At 53.4% G+C, this 24,734-nt stretch overlaps 1 protein-coding gene across 4 annotated transcripts in view; it reads right to left on the reverse strand.

Moving 5' to 3' along the window:
* LRP5 (LDL receptor related protein 5) overlaps positions 1-24,734 on the reverse strand; it is a 113,193-nt gene that overhangs the window by 74,054 nt on the left and 14,405 nt on the right. The gene's annotated exons all lie outside the window — the stretch shown is intronic.

Genomic DNA, 24,734 nt, shown 5'->3' on the forward strand with positions numbered 1-24,734 from the left:
CTCATGTCCTGTAACACGAGGGGGAAAAGACAATAAGCAACACACATGATGGGTAAGGTGGTGCAGTCAGTGCCTTGGAACATCAGTGCTGTGGTTTGGAAAAACAGAGCCGGGTAAAGGGTTTGGGAGTGAGGCTGCAGTTTCACATAAGATGGTCAGGAAGGTCTCACTGAAAAAGTGACACTTCGGCAAAGACCTGAATGGGGCGAGAGAGGGCAGGAGGGAGGGCATCCATGGCAGTGAATAGCCTGTGCAAAGGTCCTGGGGTGAAGCATGCAGGAGGCAGCAGATGCTGGTCCCATGTGCTCCTTCCCCAGGGGACGTGCCCATGTGCTCAAGACCCTGAAGGTCAGAGTCTCAGCTGTATAGGGAGGAGACTGCAGCTCTTGGAAAGGTGCCTTGACCTGCCCCAGGTCACTCCAGGGGTGATCTCTTGACAGGTGGCCCAAGCTTTTGAGGCAGTGAGAAGAAGGAACAAGGCAGAGGAGGAAGAGGAGCAGAGGACAGGCTGAGAGCTGGCCCATTGGCCCGGCCACCACCACATTCCAGGACCCCTGCGAGGGGTCACCTGGCAGCCACAGATGCAAGAACAACCCTTTCAGAAAATTCTGTGGCATCTGGTATTAAGGACCATAAAACGTTCAAACCTTCCTCGGGGATCAGCCTCCCAGGACTTTATCCCAAGGAACACCTGAAGGAAGGAAAAGGTCCTAGACACAATATTTGCTGCAGCCTTCCTTACAATAAGAAAAAATAAACAAAGCATCTCCAACGTCAGGGTAACTAGACTGCTCTCTCAGGAGGAAGTTGTGCCCATTAAAGCAATAAGAAATGACGAAAATGACCACAGCAACATCAGAAAATGCATCAGACGTGTCAAGTCAACCCCCCCACACACAATGCACTTTAAATCCTGACTTGTGCTGGAGTTGCAGGCATGAGAAATTGTCAGGTGGGACAAAGGTTGAAAAGAAGACCAGACAATGAAAGATGACTTAGTTGAGTCTCTGGATAAATACAATTTAAATATTTTAACCTCAAATTCCATTTACATTGTTACGACATTATGTGTGCAAGTATTTTTTTTCAGAACCACGTAGGGCACACAGACCAGAGTGGCCCTCCAAGTGAGAGCCCCAGAGCCAGCCCCGGGGACCAGGGCCTCCCTGACCTCACAATGTCCTGTCTGTGAAATGGGGGTAATCTCTGCACCCCGACATCGGAGACTGCGAGCCTTAAACAGAGCAGTTCATACAAAGCCCCAGGCCAGCAGCAGCACATTTTAGGCAGGCAGTCAACACCAGCCAGGGCAGTAATTAATTACATGTTTCCTTCATCCAGTCCTGGGCCAGCTCTGAGTCCTGAACTCAGACTTGGAGGCCTGGTCTCCAGTTGTGAGATTTGGGGCAAGACTTTTCATCTCCACTCTGAGCCTGTTTCCTCATCTGTCCAGAGGGAAAGGGTAACAAGTTAAAAGGCACTGCTGGCTGCTGTGGGCTGCTGTGCAGAGCAGGCCGGCAGATCCTCAAAAAGTCACACATCTAGCTGTCATGTGACCAAGCAATTCCACTCCGAGGCACGTACCCCAAAGAACTGAAAACAGGGACTCAAATAAATCCTTGTCCACGCGTGTTCACAGCGGTATTTTTGTCACAATTGCCAAACAGGTAGAGTCAGCCAAAATGTCTATCAACAGATAAATGGGTTAACACAATGTGCTCTGTCCACACAGTGAAGTATTATTCAGCCGTATAGAGGAGCGAAGCACTGACGCCCACCACAACGTGGGAGCGCCTTGAAAACATGCTCAGTTAAAGAAGCCAGACACAAAGGGCCACAGAGCACAGGATTCCAGTCCCATGAAGTGTCCCAAGTAGGCGAATCCATAAAGATAGACAGACAACAGATCAGTGGTGGCCAGGGGCTGGAGGGAGGGAACAAGGCGGAACATTCCAATGGGGGCAGGGTTTCCCATAGGATGTTGGAATGTTCTGGAACTAGACAGTGGTGGCTACACAACATTGTGAATATACTAAAGGCCGCTGGATTATTCACTTTAAAATGGTTAATTTTATGTTCTGTGAATTTCACGTCAATAACAAATAATTTTTTAAAGGCACTGCTGCGCCCAAGCCCGCTGAATTCCCCCGGTGACATTCTCCCTTCACTTGGCTTCCCAGGGGCTTCCGCGGGTGCGGACAAGCCTCTCTGTGACCCTGGTGCGTGCAGCCCCTTCTCAGCACGGCGCTCCAGACACACACAGGTCCTGTGGGTTCTCCGCAGCTCCCTGCCTGGGGAGGGCGAGCAGACCACTCCCACCGCCCTTGGCCCACCAGTGTCAGGAAAAGGCCACTCTTTCCCCCTCCTGGCTTGGGTACCAGGACCTGTGATTAACGTGCAACCCCCACCACAGTAGAACCAGGAGCCTGAAAATCCCAGCGCCAACAATCCCATTTTAACCCATGTAAGCACATCCAGTATTTATATATAGAATTCAGAGCAGATGTCTGGGCTTCCATTCCCATAGTCTGTATTTTACACCGTTCACATGGTTACACTAAACACAACCCAGCTCCCGGTAATCCAATCCTCCGCCACCACCCCAAAATAAGCAGCGTTTTCAGTACGTGCCTTATTGATATTCACCAAGCGTTACATGGCTCATTGGAGCGGGCTGGGGCCTGGGCACAAACTGTGGACTTATCAGTCAGGAACGGTTCTTTGTCCCATGCCAGCCCCACGGGGAAGACCAAGAAACGGAAGACAACATGGGGCCACGTTCAAGGAGCCTACGGTGCAGTTGGGCAGGACACACATTATACACAACGCACACACGTGCACTTAAACAACTATCTAAGCAAGAAGAAAAGGCAGATGACTGACATGGACAGGAGGTGTCTGGAGCCTGGAGGAGCATGAGCTGTCGGGTAAACCTGGCAGGCTTCCTGGAAGAGGAAAAGCTGGCTGTGGGTGGCCCTGGCAGGCTTCCTGGAGGAGGGAGACCAGGGACTTGAAGGATGAACACGACTTAGCGAATGCCAAGCATGCTGAGGCCTGACACCAAGATGCAGCTTTGCGCTCAAGTTAATTAATTCTGCCCACAACTTTCCTGACACCAAACGGCTCTGCCTGCCTGAGCGTCTCAAACTGGGTACTCACTACCCTCCTGTGTACCTCTCATACCCGCGTCCCCAGGGACAGGAGTTCCTCCTCGCCACCCTGGCCAGGTGCTACCCCTCCGCCATGCCTGGTCTGCTCCCGAGTACCCACTGTTACCTACCTGTCCAGCCCTGCACCACACTCCGGGCCTGAGCAGCCCGACTGCTGACTCCTAATTCACATCTTTCAGGATGCCCTGGACCCACTACGTCCCCTTACACCTTTTACAGCCAGCTCCCCAAGTTCCACAAGATCTGCTGGGGTTTTTTATGGCATTCTTTTTAAAGTTTTTACAATATGAAAAAAGCGAAAATGTCGAAGCTTAGCTGGCAGGACAGAGAGCTGTACAATGGTGCTCACTGCTCTATTATGGTGCAAAAGCCTGGTTTTACTGGTGCATTAAATTATGGTGGGAGATGGACGGAGGGGACGGCTGCACAAATAATGAGAATGGACTTCATGCTATTGAACTGGACACTTTAAAGTGGTCGGGATGGTAAATTTTAAGTTACGTGTATTTTCAACACAATTCAAAATAATACTATAAATAAGCAAAACTGACGGTGTAGTGATGCTGTACAATATTGTAAGCCACTGGAATGACCCGGGACTAAGCTATAGCCTTCACTCGTGATTTTGATTTTAAATGTTGGCTGGTCATTAAAGCATGTCTGCTACACTCTGCTTATGCATTCATTGAAGCCAGCATAGACTCATCTATTCCTGTTTCTTAAAATAGGTTAAGAGCTAATATTCGCACTTACTTCAATGTCCAAATGTTCCCTAGGTCTGGCCAGTGAGAATCCCTTTACACTGGCTCTTGTGTCCTCTTGGCACATACTCTCTGTCCCTTAAGGATTTCTCTACTTTCTTTCTGGGACATCGGAGTTCCAGGCTCTTGTGTATTTCTCCCTGTCCCAGCCTGAGAATCGGCCTTTTCTCAAAGAGCCCTGGTTCCTTTCAGTGGAGAGTGATCCTTAGAAGCCAAGACCTGGGTGCTGGGTGTGCTCAGTGCTCCTGGGAGTCACTGCTTCTGAGCTGCCTCAGCAGACAGAGCTGGGAAACAGGAACACAGTGTATCCTCCTCATTCAGATTCCACCTGGAGAGTCGCCCACTTGCTCAACGCTCAGGAGTTCCGTGATCATTCCCGGACACACACATGCATAGAGTGGCGGGGAAACGGAGTCACCCAACACATCGGTTCCCAGCCGAGGCAGAACTGGCCAGCTCTGCCTTCCTGTCTCAGCTCACACTGTGAACGAGTGTCCTCTCCAAGGTCTAGTTAGCGCTGCAATGTTCACATTTCTTTGCTTTTCACGGGTGATTTCCCTGTTGGAAACAGCCCCGGGAACAGGGCTGAGGTGCTACTAGTGCTCAGACGGCAGTGCTGCGGCGTGTGTACGGAGGAAATGTATGTTACATGAGCTGAAGGCACCGCTGGTTGTGGGTTCAGTGTGAATGAATCAACAATACGTATTAAAGTAGGCATCTTTAAACAGAAACATCGGGGGGAGGGCATAGCTCAAGTGGCAGAGCTCATGCCCAGCATGCACGAGGTCCTGGGTTCAATCCCCAGCACTTCCACTAAAAATAGATAAACAGATAGCACCCCCGCAAAAAAAAAAAAAAAAAAGAACAGAAACATCAAACAAGGTTGTGTATTGATTGGTAGATGAAAATGTGACCAAAGGCTCCAGGGAATCCAACTCTGTATCTTCCCGAGGACCAGTGTTCAGTCTTTGCTCATTTGGTGTATGTGGTGAGTTGACAGGACGGGACTCCTGTAAATTAAGAATATCCACTATGTGTATATACATACACACTTATACACACACATCCACCATATTTCTCTATTTCTGTGTGTGTGTGTGTGCACGTGGTAAAAATCCACGAGTTCACAGAACTTGCAATGTTAAACATTTTCTCAGGGTACCTTCTAATCTCCACTCTTTCTATGTTTGTCAGTACCTTCTTCAAAGTGGAAACACGGCTTTTGTGATGGTCAATATATTTACGTATTCACTCAGTATCACCAACTCCCAACCACTCCTGTAGCCTCTGTTGGCCTGCCCCCTGCCACCCCACCTCCCCCAGGCCGTGCTCCCACTGGCAGGCACCTCCTCATGGCACACCACCATCACCTCACCTCCGTGGATGCCAGGCACCATCACGTCTGCACCAGGAAAAGGAAGGGGAAAACAATACTGGGGATCATGCTGAATCTACAGGTCATCTGGGGGGACCGTCCCGATGAGACTGTCTTCCTATCCATCAACATTTATTTAGGTCTTCTTAAGTGTCTCCACAAATTTGTATTTATTTTTGCACACAATCTTGCCCATTGTTTCCTAGATACAATCTCAGGTGCTCCAAATAAAATGCAAACCATTAAAAAAAATAAACTACCATGACAATAACAGAGAGAGATTGCAAAGTTCCCATGAATCTTATGATGAAACAGGAAACATCACAGACACTTGGGTTTGGAGTGGAGCAAAGCCTCCCCCAACCCTCAGGCAGGAAGGTTCTATTTCCCCTCAACAGGAAAATGGGTGAGAAGTGCTGATCTGGCTGAAATGATGGGGACCGAGGAGAAACCTGTGCGGTCCCCTAAAGTGCAAGAGAACTAGCCTCCCCAGCTCTGACTTCAGAATCATTCAGCCCCTCCTCCCCAAGTGCCACATGAGAACCCCATGCTGGTCTGCCCAGAATGAAGCTCAGACACCTTAAATGTCTGGACACGGTCATTGCTGGTTTAGCAGCATTCTCAGCAGTCACACATCAGCTCCTCATGGAACTTTCCTAATTAAGGCAGAAGAAATATTCAACACCCAGGCTCACTTTTATGTGGGCAGTTCCTCGAAGCCAGGGGCCTCCCTGCCCCACATTTCCATCCCTGGCACTCGGCTCACCAAGGCCTTTGCATCCTGTGCCCACGTGAACCCTCGTGCAAAGACAAGGACCACAATTCCAGCCAGAGAACCCTGTGTTTTATGGCTGGCTTCTACCCAGCTAAGACAGGCTCAACTGGGGGACACCATCGTGCTGTCTAAACCTCTACAGGAGAGACGACGTTTACAACAGTAATAAAGTCTTAGGTTTCCTTTAACTAAACAGATGTTCTGCCTGAGAAAGCTGAGCCCAAGTGGAATCCTTGATACCACCTCTGGATGCCCAAGAATGAGTCTACTTCCTGGCTCTCACCTTGGCTGAATTATCATAACCCCCTCCAAAGACTCCCCCATCCATCCATCTATCTATCCGTCCATCCATCCACCCATCTCAGGACCCACTGAGCCAGGGAACACCCTCAAATTCCTCTGTTGGTTCTTTCAACCTGGCATCAGGCCCCGAGGCTCGCCTGCACAGACCAACTCCCACCAGAGCAGACCCCACCCTCTCCACCCTCATGCCTTTAGCTGTTCCCTCTCCCCAAACCCTCCCAGGTCACTACACCTGGCCCAGGTGAAAACCTGGGTCCTCCAAAGCCCGCCCAGTTTGCTCCACTTTCCCTTAGTGTGTTGTCTGGACCCTGACCAGGAGGGGCCCACACCCTACTCCCCAGGGTGGGGTGGGGGTGCCACCCACAGGGCCCCACGCAGAGCACAGCCAGCCGCCGAAGGGGCTGCTGTCAGAGGGCCCCCCTCCGCCTTCCCCACTCCGGGCACTGTCACAATGATCAACTAACTGAGCGCGAGTTGCTGATACTTGCATAAAAATAATGAACACACACCACACTGTGCTTCAGTCTGTCACAGACGTAGCCACGGTTGGCAGATGACTGTAAGCCATCCTGAAGGACAGCCTGCCTCTTTCCAAAGCAAGGCTGCTCAGGTTATAAAGAGCTTTTACACGACCACGAGGGTGGGGGCGTTCAGAAGAGACAAAACTATAATGTGCCTCCTGGGGTGGGTGGGGGGGCACAGGTGAAGGCTGGGAAGTGGCTGGAGGAAACTTCCGGAACACTGGAAGTTCTCTGCCTGACCTGGGCTAACACGCGGAGCTGTGGACATTCATCAGACTGCTTTCCCGAGGTTTGAGCACATCGCTGGGTGCAGAGCAAAGGCCATCACTGCTCATCCCCCCTTCCCTGTCCCAGCCCAGCCACGTGGTTGGCACCCTGCTCCCCACACTCACCCTGCACCTGCCCGGCTCCCGGGGCCTCTCCACCTGCTGCCCCCATCCACACACTCCCCCCGGGACCTTCAGCCGGGCCTGGGCTCCCAACACAGCTGGGAAAGCATCCTCTCCCTTCCACCTCGGTCACACACACGCGCACGCACCGCACGCACGCACGCTCCAAGCACAGCCCTATAGGAAGGTGGTAATTAACCCCGGGGCCCAGGCAAGCTTCCTGAGCAGTGACCACATTTCAAAGGTCAGGGAAGCAGGTGAACGGGAGATGCTCAGGGGTAGGTTCTTGGCGGGGGGTGGAGCAGGAAAGAAGAAATCAGTTGCAAAAGATAAAAAGAAAATAAGATAGCTTATTTTAGATACCTTAGAGCACAAAGAAACTTAGGACATGGGCCTCCCGATAAACAGAGAGATGGGCTGGAGAGGGCCTGCTGTCCCCTGCATGGGGGGCTAGGGCCCTGACGCAGGCCACTAAGGTCCTGCCTGGGGCACGTGGGAGGACACTCTGGCCGTGCCGAGGACCGGACTGAACCTCCATCCCAGGAAGAGCCCAGGCTCGGCCGCTCTGGAAGGCCTAGGGAACGACCGAAGGCCCAGGACTTGACCCAGGCCCGGTGCCTGCCAGAGGGGCCCCTGGGCGCCAATGAGGGCAGCCCACCGCTCCCAAGGGCCATTCCAAAGGTCCTGACCCTGACCCAGCTGACCTGGGCCTGTTCCAGGAATGACTGTGTGGCCCTAATTTTCACCCAGCAGAGGGTCACCCCCAGCCCAGGACATCACATTGTCACTGAATCCCCATCTTGCAATGCTGACACCCAGTGCCCAGTCCCCAGCAGAACACCCAAGGGGGACAGCAGACCCCAGGGGGCCAGGCAGAGGGAGGAAGCAGCATTTACTGCCGCAGGCGTGCTCACCACCCTCCACCTCTGCCCAGCTTAGCCTCTAGACCTGCTGCTGAGGGAGGGGCGAGCTTATCTTTTTTTTTAAGCAGATAAGGCATCTGAGGCTCGGACCATCACCAAGGCCGCGCAGAAAGCAAGTGGCAGGGGTCGGGGGAGCCCTGAGCCTGAGCTGGGCTTTTCCCTCCACTGCCTCCCACTGTGCCACATCACCCTGCGGGCTCTAGCCTCTGAATCTATTTGAGGGGACAAATCCCAAAAGCAATCGAGTACCTCAAAGAACGTAAAAGTCGACAAATCCTACCAAATCCCCTGATGAGAGTGGCCGGGGGCTTTCTCTGACCTTGTGCCGGCTCAGCCCACACACTCAGGGGAGAGTGAGGACCACTGCCCAGAGGTGACAACTTGAAGAAGCCACATCAAAGTGAGGGTGACAATAAAGAACAGTGCTGGAGATGTCATGTGTCACTTTGGGCACAACCCGGCTCATGCAACAGTCATCACCCTCTCTTCCCAACCTGTAAAGGGTGCCCAGGTTGAGGGGGACACAGCCAGGCACGTGACCACCATTCTAAAGGCTCTGAGAAGTCCTGCAGTGAGGAAACTAGTTCTCTTCCTACATCCCAGGATTTGTTGTCTGATGTATCTGATCATGAACATTTTTCAGTCTTGACCCAGAGGACACATTTGGAAAAACCCTAGATCCTGGAATCTCAGCTCAGCACCCTGGCTTCCAGCCCCCGCCAGCCGCCTCCCAGCCCCCGCCAGCCACCTCCCCCACCCCTCACACACAAGGAGACTGATGTCCACCGAGGCCCAGGCTCCCTGGGGCCTCTATGTCCCCCTCTCCCCACACACGCAGCTGCTGCAGAGACCCCTCCGGCCGTGGCCAGTGGCTGCCAGCCTCTATGGGGGCTCTTTGTCCATCTGAGGAAATCATTTAGAACAAACCACTCGAGACACAGATGACCCAGCAGTCTCCAAGGCACTGGCCCACACCCCATAGCCAACAGTGTAGAACAAGTGACCCAGCTGACCAGGACCCCCAGGCCGGTGGTCATGTCTGGCCCAGAAGCTCACTGAGCCCCCAGGGCTGCTTCACAACCAGCGTCTGGCGTCCAGTCCAAACAGCAGTGAGGGGAGGACACATCCCGTGCTGGGGCCGGTCACCAGTGACAAATGGCCTCTTCCAAAACCCAGCTGGTTACCGGAGCCCACTGGTGGTGGACGCCACGGTCTAGTTAGGGAACTGTGTACAGTGGACATTTTCCTGGGAGGGAAAGTACCTCCCTCTGAAAGCCATTTCCCCCGTAATTATGTTTTAATTGCGCAAATACTCCACCGCAGTGGCCCTGCAGGTGCTGACGGGGGTTGGGGGGCTGGAAGCAGAGGCCCAGGAGCCTGAGAAAGAAGGAAACAGGCAGCGAGGGCTCACCAATGGGCACCTCTGTCCCTCCCTCCCGCTCCCGCACACGCACACACCCACACACGCACACACGCATGCACATGCACTCACTCTGCAAGCTCTAATCTAGCGGCTGTGGAATGTTACCCACTCGGTGATACCTAGGACAAATTTTTAGGGAATATGACATTTGATTTATGTCTGCAAATGTGCGTCTTCACTAATTAGAAGGTTTAGGGCAGAGCAAGGGAAAAATATGTATTTCAGAGTCCCAGTTTGACTTGCCAGAAACCAGCCCATTACTAACATTCTTATTTTCGACAAAATATAGCATTCTGATTACATACCATTTTGGTTCCATGGCTCCTGGCCTGCCAGGCTTCCAGAAGTGGCCCAAGGCCACGGCAAAGATGGAGAGACGGTCCCGGGATGGGGACTGACTTGGGCCCTGGGGCTGCATCTGCCTGTCCATTCAGGTGGTTTCAACCGAAGTCCCAAGGCCCCAGCTTTAACAGGCGCCAGGTGGCCACCCCTAGGTTCATGCAGGAGGGGGGATCTGAGGGCGCCGCCCTCTTCAGGCCTCAGTTTCCTCGTCTGTTATATGAGGAGAGTGAGGTCTGGGCCGAGGGCTCCGCGCTATGCTTATTTAAATGCACTGGAGGCTCTTCAGTCAACTTCCTTTGCAGAGGAAAAGAAAACACTTTTGTAATTCGAATAGCAATTAAGAGGTAGGCACTGGAGCCTCAGCCCACCCACCTTAGTCCCTGCGAGATCCCCAGCAAGTTCCTCAGCCCCCCAGCCTCAGCTCCCTCATCTGTATAACGGGGGTCACGGTAGTACCCAGCCCCCAGAGAGGCCGGAAGAGTTAAATGAATCAATGAGCATCTCTCAGAACCTGTCTGGTACTCTGTGAACATGCAATTAGGGTTAGCTATTTTTATCTGTTAAGTCTAGAGATTTGTATCTCAGGTGATCTAAGGCAGGATACATCAATCAAAAAATAAAGATTTTCAGTAAATGCACACCCCGAATGAAGTGATCCCACAGAGATGGCTTTTAATGGAAACCAGTACCAGAAATGCCCTGGGTGCAAGCTTTCAGGGTCTCTTAGCTGTCCTTGAAAAGCAACCAGGGAGGCACTTCTGAGGGTTCTGTGAGTGGGGGGTGTGGGGGGATGTGGGGGGTGTGGGGGGTGTGCGCATGTGCGTGCGTGGGTGTACGTGGTTCACAGCTCCCCCGAGAAGCACACACACACCTTGGGTCTCAAGTAACGAAGTGACAGGCCAAGCAGCCAAGGAGCACCTGAGGTCCCCTGGGCTCTGGTGATGTCCACCAGGTTCTACCTGGCTCTCCAGCCGACTCTGCACATGCTCTGTGCCCTGGAGACCCACCCTTGGCGCGGGACCAGTCGGTATATGATGCAAGAAAGACAAAAGGAAGAAGAAAGGGGTCGGATCAACTCCTGGGGACAGAAAGGGCACCAAGTCCCAGGGTGCACAACCACGACGCAGACACCAGAACCGAGCACCAGGCCACTCAGCAAACTCAAGGACTGGGGACGAAGGTGCAGGCTGCAGGGCCTCTAAGTCACAACCCTCAAGTCACCCCCCAGGGCAACCAGGCTGCCAGGCCCCCGACAGTCAGCCAGGGCCCCTCACCAGGTTGGCACTGAGGTGGGGGAAGGGGGGCCCTCTCCCGCTCCCCCCTGCCCACTGGCGAGGAAGGCGGTGTCCCCCGTGTGGTTACAGAGACCTCATTGTTCTGCCCTGCAGAGAGGAAACTGGAGAGCTGAGCTCAGGATGCATTTTGGAATTGGCAGAAAAGAACATCTGGAAAAGGAAACGCGCTTCAGAAACAAACACACCTTCCTTTGTACCGGCTCTTACTTTCTTTGAGTAGCTGCAAAATCATAATCATAACCAAGATGTGCCAAACTGACCATCACTCTACAAAATCTCCTTTTTATGGTGCAAAATGGGGAGGCTCTGTTTTCAAATGATCTGCTGTTCCTGGAAAAAAGCAGTCACCGGGCTGCCGAGGCCCACAGGCCGCCCTAGGAGCCAAACAGGGCCCTCGGGCCCAGGACATCTCTGTCCCGGAAGGAAGGGGACAGACGGAAACCATCAGATGAAAGAAAACTCCAACCTCTTGTTGCCCTCAACCCCACCCTGGTCCCTGCTGAAGCCTCTCAGGGCACTGACATTCTCGGAGGAGCTGGCGGGTCCCAGTTCCAAATAGCTATGCACATTTGGGGGCCCCCTATAAAGTTCAGCCCCGAGCGTCCACACTGATTACCTTGGGAACCAAGCTAAGCATCAGGTGTGAGGGGTCATAAACGTGGAGAAGCCCACAGCGAGGGCTTTTCAGGGCTCCCGCAGAGCTCTTCCAGCGTGCTGGGGACCCTGCAGACAGGTACATAAAGATGAAAAGGAATTCGCCAGATAGAAAACCTGGAAAAGGCAACCTGGCCTCTCTCTCTCAGTCACTGCTCTTGGATGCCACCTGTCTCCCCACGTCAGACCACCCTTTCTGAGTCACATCATGTGTACCCGATATCCCTTAGTCCTCCCAGGAGGTGGGGCTGCTGTCACCCCATTTTACAGGCAAAGAGACTGAGGCACGAGGGGACCAGGTAACCGGACCAAAGTCACCCTCAGCCAATCAGTGATGAGAGATCAAAGATCTCAGGTCCTCTCCACAGCACCTGAAATTCATTCATTTTACCTAACAGGGTAATCAAATGACCCCAGAGCTCTCTGCGAAAGGGCTGGAATCTGGAACAGCATCCAGACAGGGGCGGACCACCCCCCGAAGGGCTGCCGTGACCCTTCCAGGAGGAGCGTGGCCCCTCGGCCTCTGTCTGGGTCCCCTCTGGACTGTGGCCTCGTGAGTTCCAGGACGAACCCTCTGTCTTCAGGCAGCAGACGCACACCACAGCCTGGCGGTCCTGGCGGCTTCTTCCTGGGCAGAGAGCAGGGCCCAGGAAGCAGGACCCTGCTCTGGAGGGGTAGCCCAGCCAGGCTGGGAGTCACAGTCCCTCCTGCTCATCTCTGGGGCTCCCACCCCTGGTACCCACCTGCCAGGCGGGGCAGGGAAGAGAACCATCCCCGTGCCTCCACCTACGGGATGGGACCTACCATGCGCTGAGGCCATGTAGTAACCCAAGAGCCCAGCTCCATGCTCCCCTGGGGACCCTCCTCACAGGGACACTGTGGGCTCTGTGGGGGCCTCAGGGCTTCTAAGTGTGGAGCTACAGGTCTCCGGTCTGATGGAGCCCGATGCTCCTGTCACACACTGAGCCTTGAGTCTGGGGGTGGAGGGAGGGAGCGCCTGCTCCTCCCTGGGTCACTCCACAAACTCATGTCTCCACTCTGAGCCTCAGCAGTGACCACGAGATGAGGCTGGCCTCCCTGCCTCCAGGGCTGGTTAAAGGAGTGGAGGAATAACCCTCCAGAAGGCAAACACTTCTGGAAGAGAAGCCAGCATGCTTTCCCGAGAGAGGGACTGATCCAGAGGAAGCCAGAGCCGAGGCAGCACCCCCGGGCAGCAGGCACAGCCCTCTCCTCCCGTACAGCTGCTGCTGGCCGACAATCAGGTCTCTGGACCGGCCTGGGCCAGCTGTGAGGATGCAGCCCCATCTGCCTGTGCTCATCCTACTCCAGGGGCCTGGTTCTGTGCTGTGTGCACAGGAATAAGTCCACACACACCTGCCAGAGGCTTAAATTACTCCTGGGCCAGAGGCAACAATGGGGTCAGGAGAACCTGGACCCTTCCTGGCCAAGGAGGCAGGTCCCACTTGGGCAGGTGCAGAGAGCAGGTGCGGAGGGAGGGCCGGGAGCTCGGGGCGGCAGGCTCCACTCCCATCCTGCGGGCTGCAGCGGACAGAGAGGTGGGCTCCACCCTCCATGGTACAGACGCAGGATCTGCAGAGCAGCACCTCAGTAAAATGTGGAGTTCCTGCTGGGCACAGGACCCGGTCAGCCGCCAGGGGAAAGGCGCTGCCCATTCGTGTCCCAGAGCAGAAAGCTGCAGGGAGCGGGGACCTCAGTCTGAGGGTGAAGAGCCGGCATGCAGGCTCCCTCCTCTGCCTCCAGTGGGGAAGCTGTGGGGTAGGAAGGCGAAGGGCGGGCCAGCGATGCCAGAGGGCTGGAGGAGGGCGGGCAGCTGCTCAGCCCACCGGAGAGGAGGCCCTGTGAGTCAGCCAGGCTGGTTCCTTCTCAGGGCAGAAGAAAGGCAACAGCGAAAGAAAGAAGCAGGGACCCCAACAGTGTCCTCTGAGGAGGGAGAGGAGGGAGCTGAGCCAGCCACACCTCTGACAAAGCAGAGGCCCCAGACAACTGCTCCTACCCCCTCAGCCCCAGGGCTCCTGGAGCCCACCCCACCAGGCTTCCAGCTACAAAATACATGCTGGCTTGACCTTGGCAAGGAAGCAAATCTGGCACCAGAGACATCAGGCCACATGGGGCAATTAACACAGCTCAGTCCTCACCTTCTAATGTGGCCCGAGCTGAGGTTCCCACCAAGCCGCTTTTCAGCTGGAGCTGAACCTGATTGCAGAATCCCTGGAGGGCTCTCTCCCCAGAGAATAACAATTATCATTGCCATAATAATCCTAATGGCTAATAATTATGGAGGACTCACCAGAGTCACCCCATGCTGAGCACTTCACAGCCTCACTTCACTGGATCCTCCAGCGTGTCTATGCAGGGGCACTACGATTAACCCCCCAGCTGACAGGCAGGGAAACTGAGGCACAGCGTAGTTAGCTCGCTTGGCCAAGGCTGCAGAGCTGGGAGTGGGGCCAGGAATGTGAGCTGAGCCCAAACAGGTGGGAGGGGGCCTGCATGTGCCCGGGGATTCCAGGTCTGGGAGGCTGGGCGGACTGCCCCCCGGGGCCCCCAGGCTCACTACCTGGGATTCCTCCGGCAGCCCCCTCAGCTGTTCACAGCAAACCTGGGGGAGGCAGGAACAGCACACTGGGGGCTCAGTGTGTCCTCAGGCCAGGGGTGCCTGAGACAGCTGATCTGCTCAGAGGCTGGCACTGGACACAGCTTCCGGAGAGGAGCCCACACCATGCCACACTGACCACAATGGGGTGGCCTCCTGGAGTGGCCACTGGTGACCAACCTGGCCTTAGGTACTGCGTACAGGCAAGAACGGAACAAGGCCCACCTATCCTCTTCACGCCTACAGAGAGTGGGAGCTGTGTGTCCACCAAATGTGTCCCTTGGTGCTACGGGAACCCACTGATCACAGATCAGAGTGTGTTCCTAACTCAGCACCCGCATCTGCATCACGGTCCTGCGCTGCTGATATGAGCTGATGAAGCTTGAAAAACCCCGAACCTCTCAGTTTCCCCATCAGAAACACAACATCCCCCAAGATCCCAGCCATCCAGAAGAGACCTTAACCTTATTGTGTAAGATCAGATTAGTGATCACACGACCAACCGGAGAGCCTGGAAAACTCCGCCCACAGGCCCTAACATGACCCTTTAGGCGTCCAGGGATAGGGGGGTCCCATCTTCAGGCACACCATCCTGCCAGGATGGGGAACTGGGTACACAGTGGAGAAGCAACAGAAAGGCCAGTGATCTCAAGCCCTGGGCCCTGCAGGGAAACAGAGCCCAGGGGAAGAAAAGCTTGCCTGGCGGAGAGCTGTGAGCGCATCCTCCAGCACCCTCACAGGCGGTGCAGAGCAAGGGGGCTGCCTGGAGCCCAGCACCCACCTTGTGGCCAGAGCTGCCTGGATCCTGAAGCAGATCCCGCTTCACCCTGGGAATCAGTTATTCCCAGTCCAGGTCCACAGCCCAAGGGGCCACAAGGTGGGTTGGCTCCAAGAGGGGCTTTCCTGGCTGAAAAGCCCGATGGAAACTCCCCGGTGAGGGGCTCGTGGAAACCCTGCAAGCCTCTGCTTCTGACAGGGCTTCTGGAACCCCGACCAGCTCTACTTGGCGACTGTGCACGTCTGGGCTTAATGAGCAGGGAAGGTTACTACTTCACAAATGTACTTTCCTTGGAAGGAAAAAGTCTTTCAAAACAGAGGGAAAATTTTGTTAAAAACTAGACACGGTAGCCAAAAGGATGGAAACTGCTCTTTGGCTCGGAGCAATCCTCCGTTAGTGCCTTCTGAAAGGAGATGGGGAGGAGCTGCCTCGAGGGGAGACCACTGCCCACACTGAGGTGACCAGGACCACGCTCTCCGGGCAGGGTGCACGCACGGCTCCCCTGCACTGGGGCTTCCCCGGCAGGGCTAGAGAGCCAGCATCCCAGCCCTGTGAACTGACACTCCGCTTGGAGAGAACTCTGTGCAAACACAGGTGACACTGTGAAAGCCAGCAGAGATTCCCCCCTCCCTTGCGGCGCCCTGAGCAGGCAGCCAGCAGCTCGTGGGTCCTGGCCAGCCTAAGAGCTGCAGCAGGGAGCCAGGCAAGGACCAGGGCTGCAGTGGCCATCACCAGCATGGTGAGCCTCTTGAGGGAGAGGCGGCAGCAGGGCAGGCCCGCAGCAGCCAGGCTTGGGACCTGGGCACTGCCTGCTAGCCCGAGATGCAGCACAGGCCCCGGGAATCAATCGGTGCTGAGCAAACTCATGCAGAGACATGAGCAGTGAAAACGTGACTGGAACAAGCATCAGATGCTCAGAGAGGCAACCTTGAAGGGGCAATGCTCTCTCAATGCTTAAACTCCTGAAAGCACATTCAAAATATCTCTCATCCAGTTACCTCCTCTGTAGTTAAAACCCCAAAACACCAAAACTACCTTTTTTAGCATAAAAATTCTTGTGCCACTCTTTCCACGTGTTTGCATGATTGAAAACATTCATAAAGGTTTTAGAAAAATGATAAAAATCACAGGTGCAGGACACAGGTGCACAGGTGCCAAGCCCCTCATGACACCTCAGTCTGAGTTGCGGTAGGCAGGGAAGTATTACGTGGACCCAGGGCTTCACGGTCACAGACATTTGGGATGCACTGGGTTTCTCGAAGTCAAATAAAGGCCAGTGTTATTTGTAGCAGGTCTCCTCAGAATGCACATCTTGGAAATATGGGCACTAACTAGGAGAGGGGGCCCCACACCAGCCCTAGAAGCTTTCTGTCACATTGCAGGACTAGGGAACACAGCGGGCTGGAGCTGCGGGTTGGGTGCAGGAGCTCTCAGGCAGGAGATTGAGGGGCCAGAGGAAGTAAGGTTGGGGAAGACCTGTTTCCTGGACAGATGAGGCCTTGGGAACCCTCGGGACAGCTACATGGAGTGTGTGCTCCGCACCAGACACCAGACCAGGGACAGAAGGATGGGGATGAAGACACTCTGTTCCCAGGCCTTCTCAGGCTGGGTGGACCTTGGAAGGTTCTGGACTCCAAGGAGCCAGACCTGCCCAGAGAAGCGCTCACCCCGGGGAGCACAGGAGAGGGCCAACACCAGCTCAGGAGCAGGACAAAACACCGGGCCAGAAAGCTTCAACTTTAGATGCCGAGACGCCAGTGCAGTTTTTCTTTGAAGGGGAAGGACATGATGAAACTAGTTTTAGAAAAACTAATCTGGCCAGAGAGAAAGATAAATGGGCAAGGGGAAAGTTCGAGAAAGCAGAAACCAATCAGACACTGGCGGAATCCTCCACTCAGAATCTAGTCTCCCATGGGATACAGCCGGGCCGGAGGTGTGGGGGAGGCCTCGGAGTATGGAGGGTCTGGGTGCAGGAGGAAGGAACCCCACAGGCTTCCTGACATGCATCCAGGGAGCAGAGCAAGAGCAGGCATCCAAGTCGGCTCCGCGCTCCCAGCCTGAGTCAGGAGGGATCCGATACACCCTGGTGCCACCCACTCCGTCTCCTGCGGGGAACCAAATCCCCTCCGGGGGAAGTTCAGAGAAACGCCCTCCCCCTCACAAAAGCAAGCTCGGGAGCACACCTTGCTCTGAAACCACCTTGCAGTGAGACATCCTTTGGGCTCCCATCTCGGAGGACGCCTGCTCCCTCAGGGCAGAATCCGCGGTGGCAGCTGCCCACAAGCAGCACGTCTGGAAGGCACCCAGGCAGCTGGGCTCACGGGTCCTGGCCGGGGGCCACGCACTCAGGCCACGCATTGCCCACGGAGCAATTTCCTGAGAGTTCTGCTAGGCAGGTAACTGCCTCCCCACCCCAGTTAATAGAGGGGTACAGCCCAGGGAAGAAATTAGAGTTGCTCACATTTTGTTCTGGAATGAACAAGGGGAGGGGAGCAATTATTCAAGCAGTAATTACACTTGCCTCCGGGTTGGCGCTGGAGTCAGCTGCACTCAAGCTTGTTCCCCGAGCGGACCGCGGCAGGAGCGTCCCGGGCAACCCAGCCCCCACGTCACCTCTGAAGTCCTCCATGTGCTAACACAGACCGAAAATGGGAAGACCAGCTCCATGGCAGTGGCAGATGGCTTTATTTCCATAGCCGGAGACCCGCCTGCTTGTCAGAGACCATGTTACAGTCCAGCCCTGACACCTGTTGAATGTCACCATTTACTGCCCCCGGATCAAGAGACCAAAGGGTCATACCTCAGAGGCTGACTCTGAAGTCTGTCGCAAAACAGTAAATGCACAAGAAGAGTCAACACAATTTTTTGAGAACAATGAAGGGGTAACGGCACAATCCATCTCAAACTATGCTATGGTGCTACGGAGATCAAAACAGCAGGCGACTGGTACAGAAAGACACCCACAGGTCAACAGTGCAGGACAGAAGTTTCCAGAATGAGGTGCCAAACACCACAGACACTGGACGTGGAAGAGTGGCGTTTTAAATGAATGAGCACAGGATGAGCCATGCCATCAGGGTGTTGGGACTGCCCCCTGTCCACTTACTGGGGGGATCAGTTCAGACCCCTACCTCATATCATAGCCCTCACCGCAAAAAATCAGACAGAACGTATGAATATACAACAACGCAACAGTAACAGTCCTGGGGGAAAATAAAGGAAGATGTACTTACAAACTAGTGGTAAAGAAACAAGGCACGGAACCCAGAACCCATTAAGAAAAGACTGAGTTTTGTCAGATGAAACTTTCTAATGTCTTTGGAAAAACAGACCACCAAAAACAAGGATGAAGGACCAGCTACAGACCAGAAGAAAAACCTGGGTATAACAAAGAATGAATGTCCACACCAAATAAAGAGTTCCTACAAATCAGTAAGAAAAAGAGAAGCAGCGATTCAATGGGAAAATGGGCTCAGGATTTAAGAACATTGCTAACAAGCCAGTAATGAGGGACGTGCAAAGCAGAATGTTACCATTTTTAACCAAATTGAGTTTTTAAAAAATTGAATCTGGTAATTCCCAGCACTGGAGGGGAGAGGGGAAGGCGTGTACTCTCACAGACACCTGGCAGGGTAGAAACTGATGTAGCCTTTTTGGAGGAATCTGTCAATATTCTTAAAATTTTATAAATGACCGTACTCTCTGATGAGGGATAACTTAAAAAAATGTCTGAACACACGTGCACAGATAAATGTAAACGCAAGCCACGCGGTTCACTGTCATGCACTGTAATAGCAATAAAGCCTGGAAAAACTTAAATGCTTTTCAGCTGGGCAAAAGCCACAAAGCGGGATGCAGCCATGCTGCGGAATACTACTTCGCTTTTAAAAAGGAATCAAAATCTAAAAAGCAAGGATACAGAAAACGTTTACGGTACCTCAGCAAGTGAAAAGGATGGGCTGTAGAATGACAGGGAGAGAGCGACCGGATTTACATAAAAAATATGAGGATGTTTCCAAAGCAATACAACACGTTCAACTATGTGTTGAAGACGTGGTCATCTCCGAGGAGAGAAATAAAATAGGCTGTAAAAGACACTCATCTTCACAGAAAGAGGGACCATGCTGTGAAGGGTTGAGGCTGTTTATATGTATTCCTGTGTATTGTGCAGTTAATAATACACATCTATTAAAAAAGTGGCCACCAGGCCCCTGTAAAGATGCTCAACGTCATTAGCCACCAGGAAAACCAAGTCGAAACCACAAGGTGGTACCACTTCACACCTACTAGGAGGGTGAGAACCAAAAAGAAGGAAAATCACCAGCACAGGCAGGAAGGGGAGAGGCTGGAGCCCCTGCACAGTGCTGGGGGTGAGCGCCAGGTGCTGTAGCTGCTACAGAAGGCAGCTTCCTGGTTCCTCAAAAATTAAACAGCGTGACCGTGTGATTCCACAGTTCCACTCCCTGGTGTAAACCCCAAAAGTGAGAGTGGGGTCTCATATAGGTACTTGCACGCCCGTGTTCACAGGCAGCATTATTCACAGTCACCAGAGGGGGAAAAACCCAAGTGTCCATCAACAGGTGAGCCAATAAAAGTGTACTCCATCCACACAACAGAATGTCATTCAGCCATAAAAAGGATGGGGTTCTGATAAGATGGATGAACCTTGAAAACATTTTGCTAAATAAAATAAGCCAGACACAAAAGGACAAACAGCATATGATTCCACAAACATGAACTGCCCAGAACAGGCAGATTCACAGATACAGGAAAGCAGCATAGAGGCTCCCAGGGGCCGGGGGATGACTGCTTACTGGGCACAATTCCTGTCTGGGGTAACAGAAAAACTTTTTGTAACTAGATAGTGGTGACAGTTGTGCAACATTGAGAATAAATTAGTGCCACTAAATTGTATACTTACAATTAAAGTGGGAAAAAACAGGCTGGAACGGCAGAGCTGGGGACTGCCACGGTCTCGGGAGGCCACACTCCAGACCTGATGGGGCAGGACCTCGGAGGCTTAAGGGTGGAGCCAGGTGGCTTCAGGGAAGCCACACAACCCGGCAGAGCAGGGACAGCGGGACCAGGGAGGATGACAGATGAGGCCCTTTCTTGCTTCAGTTTAACCACTGGAAAAATTGTATCAAGGTAAACTGAAAGCACTGAAAAAAATCCACACTGAATCAAATACTAATCAAGAAAGCAAATAAGAAGACACCAGAAGGTGCAGTATCTCCCACCACTGGAAAAAGGCTCAGAGGTGACGTCACCATGACAATTTCCTGGGGGGTCCTAGGCAAGAGAAATCTCAAGCTAGAAGGACAGAGGACAGCAGATGTGTGATTCTGGGCACACATGCCATCAGGACCTGCAGTTCCAGCACCACACGGCTGCCACCGCTGCCACCAGAGCCTGAGGTCCACACGCAGCCGGCAGGCAACCCGTGGCTGGGCCAGCAGAGGGTAACTGGCCCTGACCTGGTTACAGGCAAAGGCAGGCCTAGGAGGGCTGCTCGGAGCTGGAGAATGGGAAGAATGGACTTGGGCAAGGGGCACACAGCCCCCCACTTACCCGAGAGGGTCAGCAGCCAGGTTTGCTCCCGGCTGGAGCCCACCCCTTGGGGGCAAAGCAGCTCCAAGCAGAGCCCTCAACACCTCTCCTCTCCTTCCAGCCTCACACTGGAAGTCAGTGTTTGGGACTCTGACCCTTGGTCTCTTTCACAAGGAAATGGACAGATACACACATTGCTATATAGAAAATAAACAACAAAGACCTACTGTATAGCACAGGGAACTATATTCAGTATCTTATAATCACTGATAATGAAAAAGAATCTGAAAAAATATATATGTAACTGAATCACTTTGCTGTATACCTAAAACTAACACAACATCATAAATCAACTATACTTCAATAAAATAAAATCTTAAAAAAAAAAAAGGAAACGGGACACCTAGGGTGGGATTCCTCTTGCCACTGCATCCTTCCCACGATGGCCCATCTGGAGGGCAGGGCCTCCAGATTCCTACTCACAGATGCCGCCTCACTGAACCCCAGCCAGCACCCCACAAGGCACAAGCCAACATCCACATTTTGAGGATGAGGAAGCTGAGGCTGAGAGCTAGTAAACCACCTTCCAGAGCTGAAGAGAAGACAGAGAGCAGCCTGAGGCAGCAGGCGGGACCTGGGGACCAGCTCTTTGTGCCACCACCTGCACACAGCCACCGGCTCCTCTTCAGAGCAGACACGCCACCACTTCCTGAGCAAATGTGTCCCAGGCCCAGGCGGGGAAGGGGCTAGACAGGGCCCCTTACTCCCATCAGAGCCTCCCCATTTTGACAGCGTGTTATGTGTCCAAAAGGCCACATAAACCACAAATGTCCAGTTTCTCTCAGGGCTTCTATACTATTGAACATGGCACTAAGTCCACATCCCAGCACCCCTTCTTCCTGAGGGCCACCACTGGTCTTAGAGTGTCCCCTGGCTCAGCTCCCTTCACCATCAGCTCTCCCATCTCTGAAGCAAATCAGCCAATGTCCAGCCCAGCTTTAAACAGCATCCGCTATCCAAACCCCACTAGGGCAACCAGCTCCTAGCCCATGCCTGCTGAGAGAGGTACCCAACCAAGGTCAACCCATCAGCGGATGGATGGATGGATGGATAAGCAAATGTGCTCTATCCATAGGACAGAAAACCGTTCAGCCTTGAAAAGGAGTGGAGCACTGACACATGTCACAACGTGGACGCACCTCGAAAGCATTACACCCAATAAGAAGCCAGATGCAAAGGACAACACACCCCATGACTCCCTGTATATGAAGTGTCCGGAACAGGAAATTCCATAGAGACAGAAAGCAGACTGGTGACTGCCACAGGCTGGGCAGTGGGTGGGATGGGAAGTTACTGTTTAATCGGTATGGGGTTTAATTTTGTGGCCATTGAAATGTTCTGTATCTTAACAGAAGTGATGGTTGCACAACATTGTGAATGTACTAAATGTCATTGAATTGTATACGTTAGAATGGTTAGTTTCACATTACGTGATTTTTCGCCTCAATTTAAAAAAAAAAAGACCAATTCAATACCTTTCTCCTAGGACTGACCTGACTCCAGCCTGCGATGCCTTTCCCTCTCCCCAAACTCAAGTCTCCGGAAGCTTCCATCACCTTCTGGATCACATCCAGACTCTGCAGTGTGATCTGGCCTCTTTCAGCAGAGCCCACCCAGTCCTTGAGGACAGGGCTCCGGGATTGTGAGGGAGGGGCCCCTGGGCCCACCTCTCCCATAGCTGCACAGTCAGCTGCTATTTGCCTTCCCCTCAACCGGACACCCTGACAGCAAAGGCCTGGGCCTCCTCCACCATTCTATCCAGTTCTATCCCCCGCTCCACACAGTTCCAGGCACTGAGAGTAACAGCAACAATAGTAAGAGCTGATCCAGTGCCACGAGTGGGTCAGCTCACTGAACTAGTGGAAGGAAGTACGACAATGCCCATTTTACAGAAGAGGAAACTGAGGCACACAAAGGTGGAGTTGGCTGCCCAAGGTCCCCCTACCCTAAGCAAGACTGGGACCAGACCTGGGCACTCAGGATCTGCCCACACTGTTAACCACCGCAAGACACCTCACCCAGTGTTGCAGCGATAAATGAGCCAGACAGTGGACTCAATGTCCAAGGTCCCAGGCAGGCGAAAAATCCAGACTGTGTGGTAACAGCTTTTAGACCTTCCGGGCCAGAAAGATCAAGGATCCCATTACACAACAGGCACCACAGTTCTGCCACCACTGGTCCCAGGATGGTGCTAAGGGTTTCACACACAGCATCTAGGGCTCCCCATCATGTTGGGTGGGGGGTGGGGGGGACCAGGTGAGGACACTGGACACAGAGAAGCTAAGTAAGCTGTCCAAAATCAAACAGCTACCGCGCACGGAGACCCTCGCGGTCCGCCCCTAAAGCCCCCGCCCCGACCCGGCAAGCCCGAACTGCACGGCCGGAAGCCGTGCTGAGAACCTCACCTAGCTGCAAGCGCCTCCCCCTGCCCCGTGTGCAAATTCTGCTAAATGCCTGAGTGGTGACACAGTGCAGCTGAAATTAAACAGGTTCCAAATAGGACGGGATCTCCACAGCAAATGCTGGATCACGCGGGTGGACTTAGAACTGAACGGGAGGGTTAAAGGTAGGTGGGCCCTGCTTTGAGAAGCAGAGGGTCCTTTGGGGGAACTCTCAGTGGACTCTACACAGCATTCCATTAACTCAGTACCCACCTGTCGGGCCCTCCCAGTGGGTATCTGCAGTAACCACCCTGGGGGCGGTTCTGGAGCAAGCGCTGTGGGGCCAAAGGGGAGAGGCCTGGACCATGGAGCTGGAGCAGGCCGTTCCCAGCACCGGGACCACTAGAATAAAGCACTTTTGTGGGCTTACAGCTTCAAATTGCAACAGGAAGCAATCAGGAAAAATAATTAGCTACCAACTTACTGGCTCCACTCCGTCCTGAGGCATAAATCTAACACAGAAATCAGAGACATGACATACCAAGAACAGTCAAAATAGTTCTGCAGAAAGATCCCTCCTTTTCCTTCCATTTTAGGACCAGATTACCACATTAGCCAGCACTCTAAAAACCTTGTGTTGACATGCTTCCTAATGTTAAAATAATCAGCTCTATTTTTGCCTCCCACACAACTGAACTCCACAGATGTGTGATTCCGTCTCCTTAGGGGCTCGAACCGCACGACAGGCATTCAGCTCCAACAACGTTACCCCAAAAGCTACAGGAAATCCAAACTGCAACGAAGTGAGAAGCAACACAGCCGGCTGAGAAACCCCACCTTTAAAACAAACATCTCCCCCCCCCCACAAAAAAACCTTTTGCCTCCGTGATCCAGGCATTTCCGGAAAGAGAAGCGCTGGCCTGAACTACCCAGATACTGTCATTGTTTCGTCGTCACCTTGTTTTGCTTGTATCAGACAGGGCCAAGAATATAAACTCACTCCCGAGGGAGGCAAATTTGGGGTGAAACCACCAACAGCCTCCCGGAGGCAAGAGGACTGGAGGAAACTACCCCCTCTCCGCGCCCCAAACCTCAGTGGAGGGGCCGCAGGGCTAGGAGTGTGACCACAGAGCCAGGCCAGGACACCTCCCCGCAGTGTCCGCACTGGAAATATTTAGGGAGACAGCTGTTTGCCTTAAAGAGGCCCAGACAAAGGGATCCGAGCCCCCCTCCTCCCCCCACTGCCACCAGCAGAACAGCAGCCTGGAGAGCACAGGACTCCCGTGCCCACTTGGCCCGCCACACTCCAGAAAAACAAAACACTCAGGTCGGAAGAGAATGATTTAGGTAGCAAGAGGCTTGCTTCAAAAACCACATGGCAATCTCCAAATTAAAAGAACATGTGTAGCTTTTCACAAGG

Source organism: Camelus dromedarius, chromosome 12 (genome assembly GCF_036321535.1).
Source record: "Camelus dromedarius isolate mCamDro1 chromosome 12, mCamDro1.pat, whole genome shotgun sequence".
NCBI classification, from domain to species: Eukaryota; Metazoa; Chordata; class Mammalia; order Artiodactyla; family Camelidae; genus Camelus; species Camelus dromedarius.